This window comes from Falco cherrug, chromosome 4 (assembly GCF_023634085.1).
Source record: "Falco cherrug isolate bFalChe1 chromosome 4, bFalChe1.pri, whole genome shotgun sequence".
Lineage (NCBI taxonomy): Eukaryota > Metazoa > Chordata > Aves > Falconiformes > Falconidae > Falco > Falco cherrug.
The window spans coordinates 12,441,207-12,455,117 of record NC_073700.1 but is presented as its reverse complement, the minus strand read 5'-3'; positions in this window follow the sequence as shown (position 1 = coordinate 12,455,117).

Below are 13,911 nucleotides of genomic sequence, written 5' to 3'. Positions count from 1 at the left end.
TGCTTCCCCTGGTAGAAACAGCTGGGCTCAGGCTGGTGCATAGAGATGCCACATGCGTGCTGGCATGTTTTCACCGGGCAGTCTTGTAGCCCCAACGCTGGAGAGCACCCACGTAAACAACAGACAGGCAGGCAGCCTGCTTCTGGGAGATGCTGTTAGCTTTTAGGAAAATAGAGCATGCACACGAATCTCTCTGTTTCGAGTATCATAGCATCACAAACAAGATACCAATGGTAGGGAAGGCAAGTAACCAGCAGTAGAGGAGCTGCCAGCTTTTGTTATGCTGATGAACGTCTTCTAAAACCAGCAAAAGCCACCTGAGCCCCCTTTCACTGCGCTCAGAAGCGTAACATCAGACATATTCCAGCTGTGCGCCATGAGCTGACTAACAACTATCCAAAGTTTGTTTTGAACCCCTCCATGAAACAAACCCTCACTGTACACACGTTGCGTGGTGGTGGTAAGAGCGGTTTTCATGCACGCTGATGCAGAGACACCTGTTTTGCAGGCATGCTATCAGGAGCACCGTTTGCATTTGGAGTGGAGGATGGTAGAGGCTTGTGACAGCCCTCCTCTCCCTGGGGGGACGGTGGGGTGGGGGTCCTGCCTCGGTCCCCACCAAAGCCTTTTCCCAGACAGAAATCCCTTGGGTTTCCCTTGGGCAAAGGCTAAGGAAGGGAAGAGGTTTGTTTGGTGTAGTGGCTAACTCCTAAATATTTTGCAAAGTATGAGTGGAGTTTTGTCACCTGCTCCCCTGAAGCTCTTCCAGAACAGGAGAAACTATCCTGCATTTTCATTTCCTACCGTCTACAACTGGGGGGGAACACAGTGGGGAGTCTGCTTTACTGGGTAACACCAAACCTCACAGGAATTTATTATGACCTTGCTGGGTGTTTGAGAGTCCAGTGCTTGCAGTCCTTGAACTAAGCTCCTTTCTGATTCAGGTCCGATTGGACCTCCTCAGCAGTGGCAGGTGAGATGGGCACAAGACCTGCACCATGTGCTGACCTTGCTACCACAGTTCCAAGGTGTCAGAACAAGAAAGTCTCTCTTTGGAGCCAGGCACAGTTTGCATTCGAAAGATTCCAAAATGGGCAAACAGGGACTTGGAGATTCCATCAGGAGATCTCTCCACATCTCAGGGTGATTTGAGCACTGTGCTCTTTAAACCATTTGGCTGAAACTGGTGATAACTAAGAGGGAGGGAGTGTTTGCCCACGCAGGCACAGTGCCTTTGCTGCACAGTGCCTTTGCTGATGTATTTGCAAGCCCAGAATTGTTAGTTTGAAGCCTGTAATGAAAAGGCCAGATCTTTGGCTGCTGTAAGCATTTGCTCAGAGACTGTATTCATTTTTATCCCAGCCGAGAGACCACGTCCAGGAAGTCTGTACATACATTTGATAGAAAGAAATTTGTTAACAGCATGCTTTTATACCTTCACAAAAGGAATAAAACAGATTATTCTAAGCTGGGCTTTGTTTGCTTGGAAGCATGTTTCAATAGCACAGAGAAACCTGGTATCTTAGGAGCAGAGCAGGTAGCAAAGTCTGCTCAAAAATTTCTGTGAAAAGTCCCGTTCCCTGGACTCTGATCTATTTACATTGACTGATTCATGACCAGAACCCCAAGACCAAATGATCTGGTCTTACGATCTTCTATATCCAACCAGCCAGCAGCCAAGACACAGCACGAGAGAGAGACCCTAGTGCAAGTACCTTGTCTGGGAAGACCCCTTTCTTAGCACAGCAGCAATGAGCACAAGGTTGTGATCTGGGGTATTTAATTCTCCAACTCCCTAGGTCTGAGCAAAGGCAGGTTTGTCCCCAAGAGCAGAATGAGGGGGTGTACTGCGGCAAAAAGTGATCACTGCCAACGAAGCAGCTTCTCAGTGTGGCGGGACATTGCCTGCTGGAGAGAGCTCTCTTCCCTGCAGCGTTAACTTTGCGGCTATTATGCACACATCCATCTGCAGTGGCTCTAAAATACAAAGGGAAGGGAAAAACCCCACGCTGTAAATAACAACATAAATTGCAGTCAGTGGTCAGAGCAATGCTATAAAAGTCTCCTTGACCACAGAATGGACACGCTGAGAAACTTTCCTTTCTCCTTAAAACCGTGTGTTACAGGCAGGGACAGAAGTTCCATATGTTCTTGTCCCTCTTGCATGAGGGAAGCTTGGGCAGGTCTGTCGCTTCTCCCCTCAGCACCCCATATCCTGACAGCATCACCAGACCATCCAGAAATACTGACATTGCTGAAACTCCCCACGTGAGGCAGTCTGACCCTGGAGGAAGAGGACAGTGAAAGAAGGCAACAGTATGGAGTGATGTTTTCAAAGAAACCTGTGTGACTTAGGTACCACACTCACTGACCGTGTTTAGATGAGTCTTTAGGTTCCTAAATCCCTTTCATACCCTGAAACGTTCCCTCATGACTAAAACCGCAGTTCCTTGTTTACTGAGAGGGGTACAATTAAAATCATCATCATCATCATCTAAATACCATTTGTGAGGCTGTACCCTGCATGTACTGCCACAGAGTCAAATCCAGGTTTGTTACTGCAATTTTAAGCATAGAGAACTAATTACATATGCCTAGACATGACACGGCTGGTCAAATCCAATCTAAACAGCTTCTATTTCATGGAAACCCTGGCTGAAAAGGCATATAAATATACTTTGTCCCGCAATCGTGCATGACACTCTGTGTTTTTACTATTCTGGGAAGCCTGAGATACTATTTTTATTTAGACTAAAAATAATAAAGGCTTTTCTCCAATCCTCTGGGTGCCCTAATTGAATTATGCCTGCATTAGTAAACTCCAGCACTGCTAAAATCAGACAGCCACCTACCCATAATGTCTAGGAGGCATATCTAGTAGGCTTGGTGTCTGCCTCCTGCAGAAACTCTATCCAGAGGTGTCTTTTGCAACAAGTTTAGTCCTGGAAAGTTACCAAATCAGCTTAGCATGGAGCGGAGAAAGCACATTCCAAGTTTCTGAGCCACCGCAGAGAAAGCCCAGCTGGCTGACTCCTCTCTTTTATAAAGAAATCTTTCAAACAAGGACTTCGGTCCAGCATTTGCACAGTTCATTGTAGACAGAAAGGGACAGGGCATTGGACTGGCAGCTGGAGCTCTTATTACTACCACAATTAATTCAGGAGGAACAGCCTAAGTAGCCCTGCAGACTGCAGCCCAAACAGCTTAGATCAAAGGTCTGCAGGTAATGCCTTAGCCTCTTCTTGCAGATGTTAACCATGGCGTGGTGATTCATGACTTTCTGCATCATGTGCTCCCAGAAGCTTAAACTTGTGAGTCCCAGCCTTAGTTTCCAACTGCTTTTAGTTGCAAGCCCAGTGAGAATATGCCTGTTGCCCTACCATGGGTGACCCTGGAGGAGGTACCAGGATGACCTACAAGTGCAGACGATCCGGTTGGCAGTTACTGGTGCTCTGCACTGCTCAGGGGATGGCCAGACTTTGTCTCAGAGCACTTGGCTTGTAATGTTAGCACTGCTGAAAATGTTAAAGAACAGTCTGGCTGCCACCAAATCTATATATTGAAGGCAGCTAAATCCTGTACTTCTTAAGCAGTTGCTGTATTTCCAGCTGGTCACAATGAGACAGGCTTTACTCTTTTCAGTGTAGCTAAAATAATCCACAGAAACACCCATGAGCCTGACCTTCCCTGGAGTTTGCTGTCAGTGAGTGGGGGAGAGAAAAAGCTAATTCTTTTCTACAGATGTTCTCAGCAATACTGTGATTTCAGCAAAGCCAGAAAGAATTCAAATGCTTTTCTCAGCTGAGGAAGAAAGCACATTCATATGCCTTCCCCAAAACTTCTTTCCAACTAACAGTGTAGCCAGTGTCATTGAAAAAAAAAATTAGAAAAAAAATGAAGCAAATAGTAGGGTGGGTTTTTTGGGGGCTGTTATTTCTGCGGTTAAAGCTACAGCTAAAAGCAGCAGTAGCAGGTTACAGCAGAAACTGAATATACTACTGTGCAGATGTTCAATTTAGTCAATGGGGCAGTCTTAAAAAGAAATTCATTTTCAGACTTCAAAAATGAATTCTAAAAAAACCATTATTATCCCTTTCAATGGGAGCATGTTCAGAAAACACCAGCTGGACACAGTACAAGATAGCTCAAGCGTATGTTGCAATGTTTAAAACCTGAAGCAATGAGAGCTACACTGAAGATTGCCCTGTTTTACTTCCATTTGGCATCCTGGAGCTAACGGAGTGGAGGAACTTGGAGAAAGTGTTTCAGTCAGCCTCTCTGTGGCTTATGCCCTGAAATGCCCCTGCCCAACAGTTTGGTACTGCAGTCCTCCAGTCCTTCAGAGGGTTCTCCCAAACGTGAGACGGGAGTAAAGTCACCCCCAGCCTCCTGTTTTTATCAAAGCAAGACTAGGAATACCTTATAACTGATGAGGAAGTACAAAACTGCTGCTCAGATTGCAGGACTGGCAGAGAAGGACATGCTCTGAGCAAAATATAAATCAGAACAGTATTGCAGCGTGGCCTTTATCCAAGCTTGCATGAGGCGTGCAGGCTGAAGCTCCTCATCCCGCGCCCCCCACACCACTGAAACTGCACCACTGGATGGCTGCCGCTGGGCATCAGCCCTGTACTGAAGGGGGATCAAATCCCTCTAAGCTGAGAGCACCAAGCTCATGCCACTTTTTAATGATGCCCACAGACCATGTGGGAAAGCTTTGTGCTGCCCAGCAAAGCAGCTGTAACTGAGCAGTAAGATAATCAATGAGAGGGAATGATGATTATACATTATCTAGAAATATGGCTGGCCCAGAATATAAACTCTGGCTCCGTGCAAGGAAAAGATTAGGAATTGGAGAAAAAATGTAATAAAGCTGTGTTATTCTGACAGTTAATTCTCATCCACACTGCGGTGCAGTATATATGGCTTTACTGCCCTCTCTTATTCTGCTCTCCTAGCTATATTTTCTCTGGTAGTTCGTTTGTAGCCAGCCAAACTATTCCCACAGAGCCCAACAGAGATTCATGGTGCTAAACCTGCCAAGCATGCAGTCAAGGCTAATGCTGGCTTTCCAGGACCTCCTCTCAAGACTTCCAAGGCTTGACAAAGTGGGCATAGCTCCATGGATCTTGTGAGCCACTGACTACACAGGAATGTATAGTTATGTCGTCGCTACAGCTGTAGCTGAAGAAGGAATATACTTCACTAGTTAATATTTTCCAATGAAATCTTAACTGGACTGTGCAGAAGCCAAGAAAAGAAAACCATTCTCAGCTGAAGTCTCTGAAATGTATTCTGCAATCACTCAGGACAAGTGCACAGTAGAGAGAAACCTAATCTGAAATCCCAGCCTTTGTGGCCAAGGCTGGGAATGGCAACGAATGACACAAAGCAAGATCTCATTCTGCACGCAGCATCTCAAGCACCTGTCCTCAGCTCAAAGAAGTCTGATCTGCAACAGCACGTTGACATTTGCGAATGCGAGCGCAACTTAAAAAATTACTATGAGAAGACTATAGAGGAAAAGGTATCAATCAATAGCAACATGAAACCATTTCATGTTCCTCCTTAATGTGCTAAATAATGGCTGAATAAAATAAGAATATGTAACAGCTGAGTGAAATATTACACTGTGCAGAAACACATGGCAGCGCTGAAAGTATCAGCTTTTCCTGCACAGAGTAGTGCTATTTCTATATGGACTTTGCCAATAAAACCTTCCATCCACTCCAGCTTTTGAAACAATTAATCTTACGGAAACCAGAGTGGGAAATCCTGCTGGGGAACCAAATGCTTTAAAACCATTACTTTGGTGAAAGATCCAGCAGCAGCGAAAGCAAATGCACCTGACTTTCTGGGCTGCGCTCAGAGAAAGCCCCCTTTAGTTGCAGTGACAGATACGAATATCTCTGTCCTCCTATACCAAGCCTTTCTTGCCAACTTTAAATCATAATAAGTGCAAAAAAGGGTGAGGTGGGGTGGGTGGGGGTGCAGGAGGAGATCTTTCCTTAACTAGTTTCAGAGATCTGTTTTTCTCCTAGGCCAAAAAGCCCTTCCACCCACCTGCCAGCCCTCAAGAATAGTGTCTGCAAGATCAATCATCAGTCTGAAGAAACCCACTTAGCGCAAGGATTTTCCAGGAGATCGGTGTCCAAACCCTCCCCGGATGCAGAAGGTGCCATTTCTGACTGCACAGGACTTGGTACCAAATCAGCATCTGAATTACCCCGGTTCCCAGGGGGGGCCCCAGGCAGAGGCAGGGGCCAGAACGATACTTTGAGACAAGAATGAACCTGGCAGCCAGGGAAGATTTTGAAAAAGTGGGAAAGCCAATGACATCTCCCAGCTTTGGTGGCTGACTCCAGAGGGGTTGTAACAACTGGGAGATGTTCAGAATGTGATTGTCCAGGCTTATACAATCAACTAAAATCAGCCCATTTGCAGACTTCAGGGAGGTCTGACCCCATGAGATGCTCTCCTGTCACCAGCCCCCAGTTCAGGGGCCAAGGGCAGATTTGCAGGAGTTCAGCCCTGCCACACAGAGCAGAAGGGGAGATGAGACCCCAAGTGGATTTGCTGAAGAGAGGGGACAGCAGCGAGCTACTTGCCTTGGATGGTGGGAGAGAGGACAGGAGCAGTGCAAGAAAGTTAGCCAGGAGACAGACTGTAACAGGAGGCAACAAAATGGGCTGTGATTTTACCATTTGTTTCATGCAGGCTCTCAGGACAGCCCTGTCTGGCACCAGAAAGCACATCCAAGTCACGACAACCTTAGAGTCCAACACATGTGGGTGACAGAATTTCTTTTACAAAAGGGAGAAAAACCTCCACCACAACCCACTAAGCAGTAAGAAAAACATTCAATAATACAGCTCCTTAATCATGGTTAAGGAACAGCTGAAACATTTTTTCTGAAATGTAAAGCAAATTAATCAGTATGAAGCAGACACTCTCTGGTTGGGAGGTTTCAACCTAAATAGTTGCAGTCTGGCAAAACTATAAGCAGCTGAAATTAATTATTGTTGCTGGAAGAGCTGGTCTATTTTAACAATAGGTGGTGTACCTGCTTCACTTGCCATATGCACAAAATCTAGTATTGCAATGACCGAGACAGAAATGAAGGCTGATGCTAACACCTAAAGCATTGTAAGGAAGTCAGGGAAAGCAGCTTTTTCCTAGGAGTCCAGAGGTGGTAATTTCACCCTCTCTTGCATAGGGAACACCAGTTGCTGAATTCAGATTTTCACAGATCAAAAAAAAAGCCCTCCAGGTGGTTTCTAATCCATGTGGTTAACTGAGCCTATGAATTTTGAGACTCCCTCAGATAGAGAGCATCTCATTTTCCAAGCCTTTTGAAAAGCCTAATAAAGATGAAACTAACAGCATTTTTATTACCCATTCCAACACAGAGGCCGGGAGTGGAAACATCAGAGAACACCGCTGGGTCAGTAGACAGGTGCTGGTGGCTTCTCTGCATTAGCAACTTGAGGATGAAGGCGTGGGTAGAGTTTGTGTAAAGATGTAGGCAGAACTGTGTAGGGGACTAAGGTTAGAGAAGATGGTGGAAAGCAGCGGTGCACAGAAGGAGCACACAGTGGGTGTACCAGCCTACAAGTTGGGCTGACAGGTGCCTAAAAAGAGATTAGTATACTGACAGCATCCTGAGTTTTGAATTTAAATTCTTGAACCACATTCTAGGCGAGTATTATAGCTATTACCTAAGCAAGACAGGTGAATTTTCAAAGTAACTTCAAACATGAAGAACCCTGAAGAGTCACCGCGATGGATGTTTGCAGGGCGATACCCTTCGGGATCAGACTTGTATTGAAGCACACCAAAAAAATGTGCAAAAGAGAGTTCCCCCAAACATCCCGTCAAAGTAAGAGCAGTGCCCCAAAGCCACGCTCCCCCACAGGCTCTGTTCCCAGTCTGCCACACTGCACGAGTCCTAGGCAGAACCACGGGGGAAGCAGCTGTGAATGCAGAGCTCTGCTCACGCGCTCAGCAGAACTTCCCAAAGCCAGCACAGCCAGGAGGAAAACCCACTGGCCCAGCAGTATCAGCAGTTTCCCCTCTGCTTTGGAATTTTTTTCTTTCCAATTCTGCTTTGGAAAGGGGTATTCAGTGCTTCATGGCAAGTTCCAAAGGGGTTTTACTGATGCTACTATAAAAATATTTGATTCAGAAGAGGCCACGTTGCCAGACAAGTTAATGCCATGGGGAACACTATGTATTTATGGCCCTTTATGGCAAAAGGTACGCAGTCAAGCGTACAATGGATCTTGAAAGCTTTGTAGGAGCCCCGTAAACACTTCTGTGTGCTGATGAGGTGAGAACATGGAGCTCTGTGACAGGTTCCTTTCCATTTAACTCACTCTTTAACCAATGGCACATTCACTACCATTTGAAACCCTCTGTTGCACGTTTGGCTCCTGTAACGTGGACTTCTAATCCACACTCGCATCTTCCAGACATGAAAGCCGTAACCCCACAACAACTGAATATGGGCAAAGTAGAGAGTAAACAGAGTCGTTACTAGAAAGGCATGATAGACTTTTCTCCTGGAGGCATGTTCTCACTACTCCTTGCATCAATGTCAAGTGACTTGCCCGTGATGGAAGAATGAGTCAGTGGCAGAGCAAACACAGAGGATCGAGGTAACTTGATTTCTAGCAGTTTACACCAAAAAGTTAATTTGTGCTCCCTTCTAATCCCCATCTAGAGAACCTTCTCCGTGGGACATCCAGGTTTATTAGCAAACTACTGTCTCCCTAGTCTCTCTCCCCCCTCCCTGGAAGGCCAAGTGGTGCAGTGCAGCCGCATGCTCAGTGCTGAACATCAGTCTCTGAGGATGAGCAGACACTTCTTTGAGGGTGCCGGTGTTGGCAGTGTTAGGGCAGCAGGGGCCACATGTGCAGGAAGACAAATGGTTTCAAACACAGGCTCCAAAAGGCACCTCATGTTGTGAGAAGATCCCTCCAAAATGAAACCCATGGGGAAACCCCCGTGCTGCCAGCTTGCATGCTGCCGTCAAAAGCAGCCTGCTCTTGGCTTGTACTGAACTCCCATCCCGTGTGAGTACCATGGACCTGGAGGGGTTTTCTGGCTGTTTTACTGACCTGCAAAAGAGCCTGGAGAGGGTGAGGAGTCCTCCTGCAGTACAGCGCGTGGGTGGGAAGGGATGAGGACTGCCTGGGGCAGCCAGGCAGGCTGCAGCTGCCATCTCTGGGGTGTTTTCAGAAGACAGCAGGTTTTGCTCTGAAGGGAAAGGAGAGAAAGAGAGCTGCAGAGGAGTCAGGCATCTGGCTGAGCCTACACAAGTACACGGGCATGTGAAGGTAACGCTGATCTCCATGTCTCTGAGGGGAACGGGAAACATTCAGCCTTCTGCTAAATTCTTTTTATTTGCAGTTTTATTTTATTTACTGAGGGTCTCTCTTCAGGAGTATACAGAAGAGTTAATTTAATTTACTAGGAAGCACCGCACTGTCGTATGAAGTGCTTCATACACAGGGAGGATTAAAAGGTTTCACGGAATTGGAAAGCTAAGTTACATTTGATTACATTCAAAGGGGGCAGAAAACAGAAGAATGAAAGGAAAATAATTTTCCATAGGTTGAAAGGAGGTGGAAGTTAATGATCTTTCATGGTTAACTTACAGCCTCTTACGCTTTCTGGATGTTAATGTTAAATCAGCTAGCCTCCTGCCAGCTTATCTCCTGCAAGATACCTTTAACTACTAATCCAATTTTTTTTGTTCCATTCAAGTTCTTTTACCTACATATCTCAGAGCGTAAGTTCACCTTAAGTTCACTTCCAGAGTAAAGGGCAAACCTGTCACTTTGCTTCAACTTGCCCCAGGAAATATTGTTGTTGGTGCAACAAAATACGAGCATGAGTATGTAGCCTCGGGTTTTATAATTTTAGCAGGTTCTCCCTTGTGCGCACGTACAGTTCAATACAAACAAGTTCTCACAATGGTTTTGTTCTCTGTGGTAGCACATAGGCCAGCCTGCCTGGATATGCATTTGGACATTACAAATGAAAAGTTGCAGAGAAACTGGCTGAATTTCAGGAAAAATGAGGCACTCTTCCCAGGGAGCACACCTTCACCACGAGAGCAGGAGAATTTTGCAGAGATGCACTGAACTTGTTCCCCACACTGGGAACAGTCACCCTGAAAGCCGTGCTTTCCCAATGCCCACTGCAGCAGGAGGCCAATTCCAGATCAAGCTCAGGCTGGTGTACCAGGGTGTTTATGCCCAAACCTGCTCAGGATGCTGCTGACTGACATAGGAAATAATGTCATTTCTGGTACAAAGACAACCTCTATCTGCGGAGAGGTTATGCTGCTCTTTAAAGAGCAGCCAAGAGCACAGTGTGCTCTCCGGTCCCCCCAGCTGCCCATGAACAGCGGGAGCCTCTCTGCCGAGCGCCTGCATGCATCCAGAGGGACCGAGCCCCCAGCAGCTGTACCGATGCCACACTAAGCTGCCGAGTCTGCTTAGATCCACAAAGGTGCTGCCTACGCCCAAAAACATGCCCTGCGTGTGCCTGTAATTCTGTCTAAATTCACCCTTGAACTTTGCGGGCATTGTAGGCTCCCCCTCTCCCCTCCAAAACGCAGTGCAGACAAACCCCCACTTCATTTCATTTAAGGGAAGGAATACATACAAAAGCCTTAATACAGAAGAGCACACTTCCCTCTTTGTGCATGGGGAGCACCAACTGGAAAGAAGCCAAGCAATTACCGAGCCCTAGAACAAAAAAACAGCAAACTTATCCTGAAGAATTACAAACCAAGGCTGAAAGAGCTTTAATAATAATAATAATAATAATAATAATAATAATAATACACCCAAAAACAAATCCAAAGAGGAGCAACACAGCTACAGCAAAGCACCCTGCCCTTGGGAGAAAGAGCGTTTATCCCCCGCAGCGCCGGGAGCCTCTCCCAGCCATCCCCTCGGCAGCACCGCTGCCACCATGAATTCCCCTGAATGTCCTGCATAACACGTGCTGGCCCGTCGATCACAGCAAGCTCTGAGGAGCCGCATCCAAGGATGCATGGCTGAAACCAGTCACAAGCAAATCGTCAGTGGGGGGATGCTTCTCTGGAGGTCATTAGTCTGCCGATTGCAAAGCCTGCTGACTGCCAGCCACGCCGAGTGGACTGGCCTGGCTCTTGCAGAGTGCTTTCTGTTGGCTTTTGACCCGACTGAACATTTACCCAACCTAAATATTTCTGGTATTTATTTCACAACGCTCTTTTGAATCTTAGGAAGCGTGTGGTGTCCTGGGTTGGGCTGTCCTGCTGCCGCTGCAGGGAAGCGGATGGCTCCCTGGCAGGCACCGACTGGGTGCACAGATCCTCCATTTCAGCTTGAGCAATTGTTACGAGCAGGCTGTGGTTTTCCCAAGTATATCTGTTGCTCAAGCTGGCCTTACACTTTCTGCTGGCATTTTGCTTTTTGGCTGTTTTGTCCCCTCTCTAGACTTGTTACAAGGAGTTCACTGACAGAGCAGGCGATTGCACAGCCTTCAGGCTGTGATTGACCATGTAAGATCACAAGACCTTTTTGTTATAACCCCTATAAGGGAGGGAAAGGCATGGCTTTGAAGTAAAGAAGGTTGGTTTTTTTTTTTCTTGAGAACATCAAATCTTCTGGATCAGACAGGCCTCGCCGAGGGCACTGTTCCTAGAAAAAGGGTTGTTTTAGCTTTAACCTCAAACTGCACCCTGAACAGTAACGGGCCCTGGGTGCAGATGGATATAAATTCCTCCGGCTAAATTTTTAGCTGGCCAGATGCAAGCCGGCTCCAGGCCAGAAGCCGCTGGGCTGCGTGAGCGTGGCGCTGAGCCCGGCGCCGCGGGTTGGAGCCCTCCGCACACAAACGCAGGGCTGGGAGTCACCTCCCATCCTCCCCATCCTTCCATCGGCGTGGAAGGGTGCCAACATCTGGACGGGGCATGTCTGCTGGGCACAGCCTGCAGGCTAACACAGCTCGGCCCCTGGCTGGCCCCAGCGGATACTGGCAAGAGGGTCACGCCTGCCTGTGGACTCAGCACGATGCATTTTTATCAGGTTTTTTCCCCTTTTAATTTAACCGCAGATGTCTTGCAATGTTGCTCGCAAATCCTTGGCTACCACGTGAGTTGTGATTTTTATTGAATTACTTGCAACAGCATCCATTCAGGGAAAACACCAAAAAGTAAGCTGGCAAAATTTGCAGGGTCACTTGAAGGATCTGCCACGTGATCCCAGCTGTGGAGGAGGTGGCTTGCTCCTTTGCCACCGTGCCTTGATGCCAGGGATCTAACAAGGCTGCTGAGAAACTCCAAATGCTTTGTGAAGCGGGGCTTCATTAAAATAAAAATATATTGAGCACATTGCATGTATTGATTTGTAATTCTCACCAGTGGTTGTTTTCATAAAGTAATTGCAGATGCTTGCTCTTGTTGCTTGCAAAGAGAGCAGTCAAATCTCATGAGAGGTTTGGACACTTTAAAAGGATCAGCAGTTATCTGTGGTGCTGGCTTTGCGTTGACTTGCCTTGCATATTCATGCCAGCAATATTTTAGCATGCATCTAACAGGAGGAAGCGAAGACTGACAGTGGGGGATACAGCTGAAGTGAAGCAGATGTCTTTTAAATTCAGAACACATACAGCACAGAAACACTTGAGTGATCGAACACAAACTAGAGGCGAACCCAGAAAAAACAGATTTTATACTTAAAACCGTGCACTGCAGAAAGAACAAAGAACCTAAGTGGTGCAAAACAAACCTATTTTAATAAAACCCTCTTCACTCTAAATACCCCAGTGCATTGCCAAGTAGCACAGGTAAGGAATTTAAAAAAAATTAGTTTTATTTCGACCATGTCCCTTTAATTATTACTTCTTGGCACAGCAGGTAGGACACCTTCAGGCCAAAACACAAGTGATGTTGAAAGTACAACTGTTTGTTCCCCTTGGGAATGAAGGTTTTCTGACTGTTATATAAACATATTTGGATCTCTTTTTTAGAGAATCATCCCATTAGCAATTATACTATTAACAGTGAGTCAGAGAACATTTTGCTGATGTTTTAAAACGTGTAACTTAAGGTCAGAACCTACTAAACTTCACCAAGCAAGCAAACCTGATGTTAAACACCCTTATTTGCCCTGGTGGGATGGCTCTAATGAGCAAGGGTTGCAGCGTGTGATCTTACATTGTGAACTATATAGAGCTGCTTTGTTTTAATTGCAAGGCACTGGGTGCATCCAGGCAAGAGCAAAAACATAACGATAAAAGAGCAACTCTAGAGAAACAGCAGATAATTATAAAATGAAAAAGAACCAAGGGTGGAGGGTTTTTCTTTTTCCTGGTTAGTCTGGGAAACTTGTTCAACTGAGGCAGCAACCAGTGGTCATTAGAAAAGTGCTGTGACACGCAGGCAGGAAAAAAAAGCTCAGATCCAGGCTTTTACAATAATCACAGACCTGAAGGCAGACAGACAGCTTCTCTTGGAACAGGTCTCTTCCAAAAGCAGACCTGAAATGTAACCCACATGCCAGAGGCTATCTTTGGTACAGAAGCCCTTCTGGATAAACCAACACGATGAGTTTCTTGGCCGCAGAGTTACTTATAACTCTGATTTGGCTTCTGCACAATGCAGATGAGGCCACGGGAAGAGGCAGGCAGGCTGGTGAGACTCAGCTGCTTCGTTTTGCTGTAGCTCACTTAGTATTTTATGAAATTTTGATCCATACGGATTAGACAACTGCCTCCTCTCCCACAGTTTAATTCCACTTGGGTTTCACAGAAAGTTAGGGAAAAAAAAAAAAGGATATAAAACTCGGATTAAAACACAGCTTCTGTTTTGTGTGTGTGCCCATTGGCTCAAACCACATGAAATGGTCGGCT